Source organism: Lissotriton vulgaris, chromosome 8, assembly GCF_964263255.1.
Source record: "Lissotriton vulgaris chromosome 8, aLisVul1.2, whole genome shotgun sequence".
Classification (NCBI taxonomy): Eukaryota; Metazoa; Chordata; class Amphibia; order Caudata; family Salamandridae; genus Lissotriton; species Lissotriton vulgaris.
This window is the reverse complement of record NC_141696.1, coordinates 1,530,278,259-1,530,292,277: the sequence shown is the minus strand read 5'-3', so window position 1 is coordinate 1,530,292,277 and position 14,019 is coordinate 1,530,278,259. Positions and strand designations below refer to the sequence as shown.

The 14,019-nt window shown below is 39.2% G+C and overlaps 5 non-coding genes across 5 annotated transcripts; all 5 read left to right on the top strand.

Annotated features, from left to right (window-relative positions):
* Positions 1-1,101: 1,101 nt before the first annotated feature.
* TRNAF-GAA (transfer RNA phenylalanine (anticodon GAA)) lies at positions 1,102-1,174 on the top strand. Its single transcript has one exon. It is a non-coding gene; the product is annotated as a tRNA-Phe (tRNA).
* Positions 1,175-4,013: 2,839 nt separating this feature from the next.
* Positions 4,014-4,086, top strand: TRNAF-GAA (transfer RNA phenylalanine (anticodon GAA)). Its single transcript has one exon. It is a non-coding gene; the product is annotated as a tRNA-Phe (tRNA).
* Positions 4,087-7,672: 3,586 nt separating this feature from the next.
* On the top strand, positions 7,673-7,745 carry TRNAF-GAA (transfer RNA phenylalanine (anticodon GAA)). The gene has a single exon. It is a non-coding gene; the product is annotated as a tRNA-Phe (tRNA).
* Positions 7,746-11,749: 4,004 nt separating this feature from the next.
* TRNAF-GAA (transfer RNA phenylalanine (anticodon GAA)) lies at positions 11,750-11,822 on the top strand. Its single transcript has one exon. It is a non-coding gene; the product is annotated as a tRNA-Phe (tRNA).
* Positions 11,823-12,332: 510 nt separating this feature from the next.
* TRNAF-GAA (transfer RNA phenylalanine (anticodon GAA)) lies at positions 12,333-12,405 on the top strand. The gene has a single exon. It is a non-coding gene; the product is annotated as a tRNA-Phe (tRNA).
* Positions 12,406-14,019: the final 1,614 nt, after the last annotated feature.

Sequence of the window (14,019 nt, the reverse complement as noted above, 5' to 3'; positions counted from 1 at the left end):
AGTTTCGGCACAGTTGAGAGGTTCCTTGCTTCTAACAAAAAAGGTCTTGGAATCAGCTGTAGTACTTTTTTCTCTATCAACATTTTTATCAACTGATCTACAAAATGATCAATTCAACATAGACTTTGCTTTCTGTCCTCCTTTTAAACTTTCTTCCACCTATCTTGCCTTCAGGTTTGACTATGAATGTTTCCCATTTCGTCCTTTTTTGTAAAGTAAACTCTTGTCTGCATCACATTCCACTTCCCCTTGAACACAGATGTCAGTAGTCAGATGACATTGCTTACCTACTCACGCCAAATATATCTGGGTAATATAGTGCCAGTCCATTCAGAGTTAAAAAAACAACTACCTAACCTGGATCCCAAAAATGCTATTTACCCATTGCACCAGTTAACGGGGGAATGATACAGGACTCCTTAAAACATATCTCTACCATATGAATTTAAAAATCCAGTTCCTGCATCTATTTTGTTAAATGGTTCAAATTAAAGTATGAAGACCCCAATTATCAGAAGGCCGAAATAGCTCATTTGGGAGAGCGTTAGACTGAAGATCTAAAGGTCCCTGGTTCAATCCCGGGTTTCGGCACAGTTGAGAGGTTCCTTGCTTCTAACAAAATAGGTCTTGGAATCAGCTGTAGTACTTTTTCTCTATTCATCAAATTTTTTCTAAATGATCTACAACACAATCAATTTAACATAGACTTTGCTTTATGTCCTCCTTCTAAACTTGCTTCCACCTCTCTTACCTTCAGGTTTGACAATGAATATTTCCCATTTCATGCTTTTTTGTAAAGTAAACTCTTGTCTGCATTACCTTCCACTTCCCCTTGAACACAGATGTCAGTAGTCAGATGACATTGCTTACCTACTCATGCCAAATATATCTGGGTAATATAGTGCTAGTCCATTCAGAGTTAAAAAAACAACTACCTAACCTGGATCCCAAAAATGCTATTTACCCATTGCACCAGTTAATTGCGGAATGATACAGGACTCCTTAAAACATATCTCTACCATATGAGGTTAAAAATCCAGGTCCTGCATCTATTTTGTTAAATGGTTTAAATTAAAGTATGAAGACCGCGGAAATAAGCAGGCCGAAATAGCTCAGTTGGGAGAGCATTAGACTGAAGATCTAAAGGTCCCTGGTTCAATCCCGGGTTTCGGCACAGTTGAGAGGTTCCTTGCTTCTAACAAAATAGGTCTTGGAATCAGCTGTAGTACTTTTTTCTCTATCAACATTTTTATCAACTGATCTACAAAATGATCAATTCAACATAGACTTTGCTTTCTGTCCTCCTTTTAAACTTTCTTCCACCTATCTTGCCTTCAGGTTTGACTATGAATGTTTCCCATTTCGTCCTTTTTTGTAAAGTAAACTCTTGTCTGCATCACATTCCACTTCCCCTTGAACACAGATGTCAGTAGTCAGATGACATTGCTTACCTACTCATGCCAAATATATCTGGGTAATATAGTGCTAGTCCATTCAGAGTTAAAAAAACAGCTACCTAACCTGGATCCCAAAAATGCTATTTACCCATTGCACCAGTTAACTGCGGAATGATACAGGACTCCTTAAACTATATCTCTACCATATGAGGTTAAAAATCCAGGTCCTGCATCTATTTTGTTAAATGGTTCAAATTAAAGTATGAAGACCCCAGATATCAGAAGGCCGAAATAGCTCAGTTGGGAGAGCGCTAGACTGAAGATCTAAAGGTCCCTGGTTCAATCCCGGGTTTCGGCACGGTTGAGAGGTTCCTTGCTTCTAACAAAACATGTCTTGGAATCAGTTGTAGTACTTTTTCTCTATTCATCAAAGTTTTTCCAACTGATCTACAACACAATCAATTTAACATAGACTTTGCTTTATGTCCTCCTTCTAAACTTGCTTCCACCTCTCTTACCTTCAGGTTTGACAATGAATATTTCCCATTTCATGCTTTTTTGTAAAGTAAACTCTTGTCTGCATTACCTTCCACTTCCCCTTGAACACAGATGTCAGTAGTCAGATGACATTGCTTACCTACTCATGCCAAATACGTCTGGGTAATATAGTGCTAGTCCATTCGGAGTTAAAAAAAAAAATGACCTAACCTGGATCCCAAAAATATTATTTACCCATTGCACCAGTTAATTGCAGAATGATACAGGACTCCTTAAAACATATCTCTACCATATGAGGTTAAAAATCCAGGTCCTGCATCTATTTTGTTAAATGGTTTAAATTAAAGTATGAAGACCACAGCTATAAGCAGGCCAAAATAGCTCAGTTGGGAGAGCGGTAGACTGAAGATCTAAAGGTCCCTGGTTCAATCCCGAGTTTCGTCACAGTTGAGAGGTTCCTTGCTTCTAACAAAATAGGTCTTGGAATCAGCTGTAGTACTTTTTCTCTATTCATCAAATTTTTTCCAACTGATTTACAACACAATCAATTTAACATAGACTTTGCTTTATGTCCTCCTTCTAAACTTGCTTCCACCTCTCTTACCTTCAGGTTTGACAATGAATATTTCCCATTTCATGCTTTTTTGTAAAGTAAACTCTTGTCTGCATTACCTTCCACTTCCCCTTGAACACAGATGTCAGTAGTCAGATGACATTGCTTACCTACTCATGCCAAATATTTCTGGGTAATATAGTGCTAGTCCATTCAGAGTTAAAAAAACAACTACCTAACCTGGATCCCAAAAATGCTATTTACCCATTGCACCTGTTAATTGCGGAATGATACAGGACTCCTTAAAACATATCTCTACCATATGAGGTTAAAAATCCAGGTCCTCCATCTATTTTGTTAAATGGTTTAAATTAAAGTATGAAGACCACAGATATAAGCAGGCTGAAATAGCTCAGTTGGGAGAGCGTTAGACTGAAGATCTAAGGGTCCCTGGTTCAATCCCGGGTTTCGGCACAGTTGAGAGGTTCCTTGCTTCTAACAAAATAGGTCTTGGAATCAGCTGTAGTACTTTTTCTCTATTCATCAAAGTTTTCCAACTGATCTACAACACAATCAATTTAACATAGACTTTGCTTTATGTCCTCCTTCTAAACTTGCTTCCACCTCTCTTACCTTTAGGTTTGGCAATGAATATTTCCCATTTCATGCTTTTTTGTAAAGTGAACTCTTGTCTGCATTACCTTCCACTACCCCTTGAACACAGATGTCAGTAGTCAGATGACATTGCTTACCTACTCATGCCAAATACGTCTGGGTAATATAGTGCTAGTCCATTCGGAGTTAAAAAAAAAAATGACCTAACCTGGATCCCAAAAATATTATTTACCCATTGCACCAGTTAATTGCAGAATGATACAGGACTCCTTAAAACATATCTCTACCATATGAGGTTAAAAATCCAGGTCCTGCATCTATTTTGTTAAATGGTTTAAATTAAAGTATGAAGACCACAGCTATAAGCAGGCCGAAATAGCTCAGTTGGGAGAGCGTTAGACTGAAGATCTAAAGGTCCCTGGTTCAATCCCGAGTTTCGTCACAGTTGAGAGGTTCCTTGCTTCTAACAAAATAGGTCTTGGAATCAGCTGTAGTACTTTTTTCTCTATCAACATTTTTATCAACTGATCTACAAAATGATCAATTCAACATAGACTTTGCTTTCTGTCCTCCTTTTAAACTTTCTTCCACCTATCTTGCCTTCAGGTTTGACTATGAATGTTTCCCATTTTGTCCTTTTTTGTAAAGTAAACTCTTGTCTGCATCACATTCCACTTCCCCTTGAACACAGATGTCAGTAGTCAGATGACATTGCTTACCTACTCATGCCAAATATATCTGGGTAATATAGTGCTAGTCCATTCAGAGTTAAAAAAACAACTACCTAACCTGGATCCCAAAAATGCTATTTACCCATTGCACCAGTTAACTGGGGAATGATACAGGACTCCTTAAAACATATCTCTACCATATGAGTTTAAAAATCCAGTTCCTGCATCTATTTTGGTAAATGGTTCAAATTAAAGTATGAAGACCCCAATTATCAGAAGGCCGAAATAGCTCAGTTGGGAGAGCGTTAGACTGAAGATCTAAAGGTCCCTGGTTCAATCCCGGGTTTTGGCACAGTTGAGAGGTTCCTTGCTTCTAACAAAATAGGTCTTGGAATCAGTTGTAGTACTTTTTCTCTATTCATCAAATTTTTTCTAAATGATCTACAACACAATCAATTTAACATAGACTTTGCTTTATGTCCTCCTTCTAAAGTTGCTTCCACTTCTCTTACCTTCAGGTTTGACAATGAATATTTCCCATTTCATGCTTTTTTGTAAAGTAAACTCTTGTCTGCATTACCTTCCACTTCCCCTTGAACACAGATGTCAGTAGTCAGATGACATTGCTTACCTACTCATGCCAAATATATCTGGGTAATATAGTGCTAGTCCATTCAGAGTTAAAAAAACAACTACCTAACCTGGATCCCAAAAATGCTATTTACCCATTGCACCAGTTAATTGCGGAATGATACAGGACTCCTTAAAACATATCTCTACCATATGAGGTTAAAAATCCAGGTCCTGCATCTATTTTGTTAAAAGGTTTAAATTAAAGTATGAAGACCGCGGATATAAGCAGGCCGAAATAGCTCAGTTGGGAGAGCATTAGACTGAAGATCTAAAGGTCCCTGGTTCAATCCCGGGTTTTGGCACAGTTGAGAGGTTCCTTCCTTCTAACAAAATATGTCTTGGAATCAGCTGTAGTACTTTTTTCTCTATCAACATTTTTATCAACTGATCTACAAAATGATCAATTCAACATAGACTTTGCTTTCTGTCCTCCTTTTAAACTTTCTTCCACCTATCTTGCCTTCAGGTTTGACTATGAATGTTTCCCATTTCGTCCTTTTTTGTAAAGTAAACTCTTGTCTGCATCACATTCCACTTCCCCTTGAACACAGATGTCAGTAGTCAGATGACATTGCTTACCTACTCATGCCAAATATATTTGGGTAATATAGTGCTAGTCCATTCGGAGTTAAAAAAAAAAATGGCCTAACCTGGATCCCAAAAATATTATTTACCTATTGCACCAGTTAATTGCAGAATGATACAGGACTCCTTAAAACATATCTCTACCATATGAGGTTAAAAATCCAGGTCCTGCATCTATTTCGTTAAATGGTTTAAATTAAAGTATGAAGACCACAGCTATAAGCAGGCCGAAATAGCTCAGTTGGGAGAGCGTTAGACTGAAGAATGAAAGGTCCCTGGTTCAATCCCGAGTTTCGGCACAGTTGAGAGGTTCCTGAAAAGGGGCGACCACTCGGTCCCCCCGAACGTATGGCGGAGTGCCTCGATCCCCCCGGGAAGCCATTTTTTGGGCGGGAGGCGCGTCTCGGCTGGTATGCCCGAAGCGGCGTAGCCAGGGCGCGCTTTTTCCCGCCCTAGGGTGGGCTGGCCTAGACACCGACGTAGCCAGCCCCGCCCTAGGGGCAGGCAGGGGCGGGTTCTCGCCCGCCCTGAAGACGGATAAAGAGAGACGCAAGACCAGAAGACGTCCTCTTGTTCTTGTGCTCCGAAGCTGCACCTCCTCGCTACCCGTGAGCTCGGGACAGAACGAAGAGCCAATTTTGACCCACCCACCAGCCCCTGAGGACAGCAAGTCATCGTGCAATAAAGTGAATGTTATAAGTATGTTTTCCGTTTCGTTTACAGGCTGTGAAAGTATCAGTTTGTTGTTGATCATAATAAAGTATGGTGAATATCGTGTAAGTTGTTACGATTAAAATGATTTGATGTAGTGTTGCATTTTAAGCATGTTCTTTGGGTCGTAGCGACCAATGTTCCTAGGTTTGAGTAAGAATTGTCGTATTTATTTTTGGTAGGCGGTAAGGTCATGATCGGTGAGCACTAATTGGTAGATCCCTATGAGTGGGCGTCACCCAACACGGATGGGAGCGCTCGGGAGAGGTGGCCATTGGCCCCTCAATGGGGAGGCGGTCCCGTCTAAGGGCGGGTCGCCGGAAGTAAAGGAAAGGCGGTCAAGGCCCCTTCCTTTGTAGGAGGGGTTACAGCCCCCTCCTGGGGAATTTCCCGGGGCCAGTGTCATCTGCGACGGCAGATGCGGTAAGTTGTGTGGGGTGGGGGGAGGTCCACGATACCTTCCAGATACCACACACAAGTCTTCGAACGACCTTTAAATGGCGTCGAGTCTTAAGTGCCCCCGTCAAGTCAAGGGAAATTGTTAGTAGTTGCACTTGAGGTAAGCCTCTGTGCTGTCGCCCCTCCCAAGTGGGAGGGGTAAGTCTGGTTAGGGATCTTGACACCGGTTATGACCTTGCCGTTGGCCCTTAAACGTTAGGATGTACAATTTCAGTGTTTCTAGAGAATGTTTTGTAGGATGCTAGTTCGGCTAGGAGAACCTCTGTATTAGAGAATATGTTAAGGTTAGCCAAACATCGCAATGTGATAATGAAATTGTACATAACATGAAACGTTTAATGTTTTAATTTTTGTTTTAATAAATACGGCCGGGAGGGTCACTCCCTCCCACATCCAAAAACTTTAAGAACTGTTTCCGGTTTCCCTCCTTTTGGGGGATTGTGTTGAGAGGGGGTGGCGGGTATCTCAGCCATATTGCTTCTAACAAAATAGGTCTTGGAATCAGCTGTAGTACTTTTTTCTCTATCAACATTTTTATCAACTGATCTACAAAATGATCAATTCAACATAGACTTTGCTTTCTGTCCTCCTTTTAAACTTTCTTCCACCTATCTTGCCTTCAGGTTTGACTATGAATGTTTCCCATTTCGTCCTTTTTTGTAAAGTAAACTCTTGTCTGCATCACATTCCACTTCCCCTTGAACACAGATGTCAGTAGTCAGATGACATTGCTTACCTACTCATGCCAAATATATCTGGGTAATATAGTGCTAGTCCATTCAGAGTTAAAAAAACAACTACCTAACCTGGATCCCAAAAATGCTATTTACCCATTGCACCAGTTAACAGGGGAATGATACAGGACTCCTTAAAACATATCTCTACCATATGAGTTTAAAAATCCAGTTCCTGCATCTATTTTGTTAAATGGTTCAAATTAAAGTATGAAGACCCCAACTATCAGAAGGCCGAAATAGCTTAGTTGGGAGAGCGTTAGACTGAAGATCAAAAGGTCCCTGGTTCAATCCCGGGTTTCGGCACAGTTGAGAGGTTCCTTGCTTCTAACAAAATAGGTCTTGGAATCAGCTGTAGTACTTTTTCTCTATTCATCAAATTTTTTCTAAATGATCTACAACACAATCAATTTAACATAGACTTTGCTTTATGTCCTCCTTCTAAACTTGCTTCCACCTCTCTTACCTTCAGGTTTGACAATGAATATTTCCCATTTCATGCTTTTTTGTAAAGTAAACTCTTGTCTGCATTACCTTCCACTTCCCCTTGAACACAGATGTCAGTAGTCAGATGACATTGCTTACCTACTCATGCCAAATATATCTGGGTAATATAGTGCTAGTCCATTCAGAGTTAAAAAAACAACTACCTAACCTGGATCCCAAAAATGCTATTTACCCATTGCACCAGTTAATTGCGGAATGATACAGGACTCCTTAAAACATATCTCTACCATATGAGGTTAAAAATCCAGGTCCTGAATCTATTTTGTTAAATGGTTTAAATGAAAGTATGAAGACCGCAGATATAAGCAGGCCGAAATAGCTCAGTTGGGAGAGCATTAGACTGAAGATCTAAAGGTCCCTGGTTCAATCCCGGGTTTCGGCACAGTTGAGAGGTTCCTTGCTTCTAACAAAATAGGTCTTGGAATCAGCTGTAGTACTTTTTTCTCTATCAACATTTTTATCAGCTGATCTACAAAATGATCAATTCAACATAGACTTTGCTTTCTGTCCTCCTTTTAAACTTTCTTCCACCTATCTTGCCTTCAGGTTTGACTATGAATGTTTCCCATTTCGTCCTTTTTTGTAAAGTAAACTCTTGTCTGCATCACATTCCACTTCCCCTTGAACACAGATGTCAGTAGTCAGATGACATTGCTTACCTACTCATGCCAAATATATCTGGGTAATATAGTGCTAGTCCATTCAGAGTTAAAAAAACAAGTACCTAACCTGGATCCCAAAAATGCTATTTACCCATTGCACCAGTTAACTGCGGAATGATACAGGACTCCTTAAAACATATCTCTACCATATGAGGTTAAAAATCCAGGTCCTGCATCTATTTTGTTAAATGGTTCAAATTAAAGTATGAAGACCCCAGCTATCAGAAGGCCGAAATAGCTCAGTTGGGAGAGCGCTAGACTGAACATCTAAAGGTCCCTGGTTCAATCCCGGGTTTCGGCACGGTTGAGAGGTTCCTTGCTTCTAACAAAACATGCCTTGGAATCAGCTGTAGTACTTTTTCTCTATTCATCAAATGTTTTCCAACTGATCTACAACACAATCAATTGAACATAGACTTTGCTTTATGTCCTCCTTCTAAACTTGCTTCCACCTCTCTTACCTTCAGGTTTGACAATGAATATTTCCCATTTCATGCTTTTTTGTAAAGTAAACTCTTGTCTGCATTACCTTCCACTTCCCCTTGAACACAGATGTCAGTAGTCAGATGACATTGCTTACCTACTCATGCCAAATACGTCTGGGTAATATAGTGCTAGTCCATTCGGAGTTAAAAAAAAAAATGACCTAACCTGGATCCCAAAAATATTATTTACCCATTGCACCAGTTAATTGCGGAATGATACAGGACTCCTTAAAACATATCTCTACCATATGAGGTTAAAATTCCAGGTCCTGCATCTATTTCGTTAAATGGTTTAAATTAAAGTATGAAGACCACAGTTATCAGAAGGCCGAAATAGCTCAGTTGGGAGAGCTTTAGACTGAAGATCTAAAGGTCCCTGGTTCAATCCTGGGTTTCGGCACAGTCGAGAGGTTCCTTGCTTCTAACAAAATAGGCCTTGGAATCAGCTGTAGTACTTTTTCTCTATTCATCAAATTTTTTCCAACTGATTTACAACACAATCAATTTAACATAGACTTTGCTTTATGTCCTCCTTCTAAACTTGCTTCCACCTCTCTTACCTTCAGGTTTGACAATGAATATTTCCCATTTCATGCTTTTTTGTAAAGTAAACTCTTGTCTGCATTACCTTCCACTTCCCCTTGAACACAGATGTCAGTAGTCAGATGACATTGCTTACCTACTCATGCCAAATATTTCTGGGTAATATAGTGCTAGTCCATTCAGAGTTAAAAAAACAACTATCTAACCTGGATCCCAAAAATGCTATTTACCCATTGCACCTGTTAATTGCGGAATGATACAGGACTCCTTAAAACATATATCTACCATATGAGGTTAAAAATCCAGGTCCTCCATCTATTTTGTTAAATGGTTTAAATTAAAGTATGAAGACCACAGATATAAGCAGGCTGTAATAGCTCAGTTGGGAGAGCGTTAGACTGAAGATCTAAGGGTCCCTGGTTCAATCCCGGGTTTCGGCACAGTTGAGAGGTTCCTTGCTTCTAACAAAATAGGTCTTGGAATCAGCTGTAGTACTTTTTCTCTATTCATCAAAGTTTTCCAACTGATCTACAACACAATCAATTTAACATAGACTTTGCTTTATGTCCTCCTTCTAAACTTGCTTCCACCTCTCTTACCTTTAGGTTTGGCAATGAATATTTCCCATTTCATGCTTTTTTGTAAAGTGAACTCTTATCTGCATTACCTTCCACTACCCCTTGAACACAGATGTCAGTAGTCAGATGACATTGCTTACCTACTCATGCCAAATACGTCTGGGTAATATAGTGCTAGTCCATTCGGAGTTAAAAAAAAAATGACCTAACCTGGATCCCAAAAATATTATTTACCCATTGCACCAGTTAATTGCAGAATGATACAGGACTCCTTAAAACATATCTCTACCATATGAGGTTAAAAATCCAGGTCCTGCATCTATTTTGTTAAATGGTTTAAATTAAAGTATGAAGACCACAGCTATAAGCAGGCCAAAATAGCTCAGTTGGGAGAGCGGTAGACTGAAGATCTAAAGGTCCCTGGTTCAATCCCGAGTTTCGTCACAGATGAGAGGTTCCTTGCTTCTAACAAAATAGGTCTTGGAATCAGCTGTAGTACTTTTTCTCTATTCATCAAATTTTTTCCAACTGATTTACAACACAATCAATTTAACATAGACTTTGCTTTATGTCCTCCTTCTAAACTTGCTTCCACCTCTCTTACCTTCAGGTTTGACAATGAATATTTCCCATTTCATGCTTTTTTGTAAAGTAAACTCTTGTCTGCATTACATTCCACTTCCCCTTGAACACAGATGTCAGTAGTCAGATGACATTGCTTACCTACTCATGCCAAATATTTCTGGGTAATATAGTGCTAGTCCATTCAGAGTTAAAAAAACAACTACCTAACCTGGATCCCAAAAATGCTATTTACCCATTGCACCTGTTAATTGCGGAATGATACAGGACTCCTTAAAACATATCTCTACCATATGAGGTTAAAAATCCAGGTCCTCCATCTATTTTGTTAAATGGTTTAAATTAAAGTATGAAGACCACAGATATAAGCAGGCTGAAATAGCTCAGTTGGGAGAGCGTTAGACTGAAGATCTAAGGGTCCCTGGTTCAATCCCGGGTTTCGGCACAGTTGAGAGGTTCCTTGCTTCTAACAAAATAGGTCTTGGAATCAGCTGTAGTACTTTTTCTCTATTCATCAAAGTTTTCCAACTGATCTACAACACAATCAATTTAACATAGACTTTGCTTTATGTCCTCCTTCTAAACTTGCTTCCACCTCTCTTACCTTTAGGTTTGGCAATGAATATTTCCCATTTCATGCTTTTTTGTAAAGTGAACTCTTGTCTGCATTACCTTTCACTACCCCTTGAACACAGATGTCAGTAGTCAGATGACATTGCTTACCTACTCATGCCAAATACGTCTGGGTAATATAGTGCTAGTCCATTCGGAGTTAAAAAAAAAAATGACCTAACCTGGATCCCAAAAATATTATTTACCCATTGCACCAGTTAATTGCAGAATGATACAGGACTCCTTAAAACATATCTCTACCATATGAGGTTAAAAATCCAGGTCCTGCATCTATTTTGTTAAATGGTTTAAATTAAAGTATGAAGACCACAGCTATAAGCAGGCCGAAATAGCTCAGTTGGGAGAGCGTTAGACTGAAGATCTAAAGGTCCCTGGTTCAATCCCGAGTTTCGTCACAGTTGAGAGGTTCCTTGCTTCTAACAAAATAGGTCTTGGAATCAGCTGTAGTACTTTTTTCTCTATCAACATTTTTATCAACTGATCTACAAAATGATCAATTCAACATAGACTTTGCTTTCTGTCCTCCTTTTAAACTTTCTTCCACCTATCTTGCCTTCAGGTTTGACTATGAATGTTTCCCATTTTGTCCTTTTTTGTAAAGTAAACTCTTGTCTGCATCACATTCCACTTCCCCTTGAACACAGATGTCAGTAGTCAGATGACATTGCTTACCTACTCATGCCAAATATATCTGGGTAATATAGTGCTAGTCCATTCAGAGTTAAAAAAACAACTACCTAACCTGGATCCCAAAAATGCTATTTACCCATTGCACCAGTTAACTGGGGAATGATACAGGACTCCTTAAAACATATCTCTACCATATGAGTTTAAAAATCCAGTTCCTGCATCTATTTTGGTAAATGGTTCAAATTAAAGTATGAAGACCCCAATTATCAGAAGGCCGAAATAGCTCAGTTGGGAGAGCGTTAGACTGAAGATCTAAAGGTCCCTGGTTCAATCCCGGGTTTTGGCACAGTTGAGAGGTTCCTTGCTTCTAACAAAATAGGTCTTGGAATCAGTTGTAGTACTTTTTCTCTATTCATCAAATTTTTTCTAAATGATCTACAACACAATCAATTTAACATAGACTTTGCTTTATGTCCTCCTTCTAAAGTTGCTTCCACTTCTCTTACCTTCAGGTTTGACAATGAATATTTCCCATTTCATGCTTTTTTGTAAAGTAAACTCTTGTCTGCATTACCTTCCACTTCCCCTTGAACACAGATGTCAGTAGCCAGATGACATTGCTTACCTACTCATGCCAAATATATCTGGGTAATATAGTGCTAGTCCATTCAGAGTTAAAAAAACAACTACCTAACCTGGATACCAAAAATGCTATTTACCCATTGCACCTGTTAATTGCGGAATGATACAGGACTCCTTAAAACATATCTCTACCATATGAGGTTAAAAATCCAGGTCCTGCATCTATTTTGTTAAATGGTTCAAATTAAAGTATGAAGACCCCAGCTATCAGAAGGCCGAAATAGCTCAGTTGGGAGAGCGTTAGACTGAAGATCTAAAGGTCCCTGGTTCAATCCCGGGTTTCGGCACAGTTGAGAGGTTCCTTGCTTCTAACACAATAGGTCTTGGAATAAGCTGTAGTACTTCTCCTCTATTCATCAAATTTTTTCCAACTGATCTTCATCACAATCAATTTAACATAGACTTTGCTTTATGTCCCCCTTCTAAACTTGCTTCCACCTCTCTTACCTTCAGGTTTGACAATGAATATTTCCCATTGCATGCTTTTTTGTAAAGTAAACTCTTGTCTGCATTACCTTCCACTTCCCCTTGAACACAGATGTCAGTAGTCAGATGACATTGCTTACCTACTCATGCCAAATATATCTGGGTAATATAGTGCTAGTCCATTCAGAGTTAAAAAAACAACTACCTAACCTGGATCCCAAAAATGCTATTTACCCATTGCACCAGTTAATTGCGGAATGATACAGGACTCCTTAAAACATATCTCTACCATATGAGGTTTAAAATCCAGGTCCTGCATCTATTTTGTTAAATGGTTTAAATTAAAGTATGAAGACCATGGATATAAGCAAGCCGAAATAGCTCAGTTGGGAGAGCGTTAGACTGAAGATCTAAAGGTCCCTGGTTCAATCCCGGGGTTAGGCACAGTTGAGAGGTTCCTTGCTTCTAGCAAAATAGGTCTTGGAATCAGCTGTAGTACTTTTTTCTCTATCAACATTTTTATCAACTGATCTACAAAATGATCAATTCAACATAGACGTTGCTTTCTGTCCTCCTTTTAAACTTTCTTCCACCTATCTTGCCTTCAGGTTTGACTATGAATGTTTCCCATTTCGTCCTTTTTTGTAAAGTAAACTCTTGTCTGCATCACATTCCACTTCAGCTTGAACACAGATGTCAGTAGTCAGATGACATTGCTTACCTACTCATGCCAAATATTTCTGGGTAATATAGTGCTAGTCCATTCAGAGTTAAAAAAACAACTACCTAACCTGGATCCCAAAAATGCTATTTACCCATTGCACCAGTTAATTGCGGAATGATACAGGACTCCTTAAAACATATCTCTACCATATGAGGTTCAAAATCCAGGTCCTGCATCTATTTTGTTAAATGGTTTAAATTAAAGTATGAAGACCACAGTTATAAGCAGGCCGAAATAGCTCAGTTAGGAGAGCGTTAGACTGAAGATCTAAAGGTCCCTGGTTCAATCCCGGGTTTCCGCACAGTTGAGAGGTTCCTTGCTTCTAACAAAATAGGTCTTGGAATCAGCTGTAGTACTTTTTCTCTATTCATCAAAGTTTTCCAACTGATCTACAACACAATCAATTTAACATAGACTTTGCTTTATGTCCTCCTTCTAAACTTGCTTCCACCTCTCTTACCTTCAGGTTTGACAATGAATATTTCCCATTTCATGCTTTTTTGTAAAGTGAACTCTTGTCTGCATTACCTTCCACTACCCCTTGAACACAGATGTCAGTAGTCAGATGACATTGCTTACCTACTCATGCCAAATACGTCTGGGTAATATAGTGCTAGTCCATTCGGAGTTAAAAAACAAAAATGACCTAACCTGGATCCCAAAAATATTATTTACCCATTGCACCAGTTAATTGCAGAATGATACAGGACTCCTTAAAACATATCTCTACCATATGAGGTTAAAAATCCAG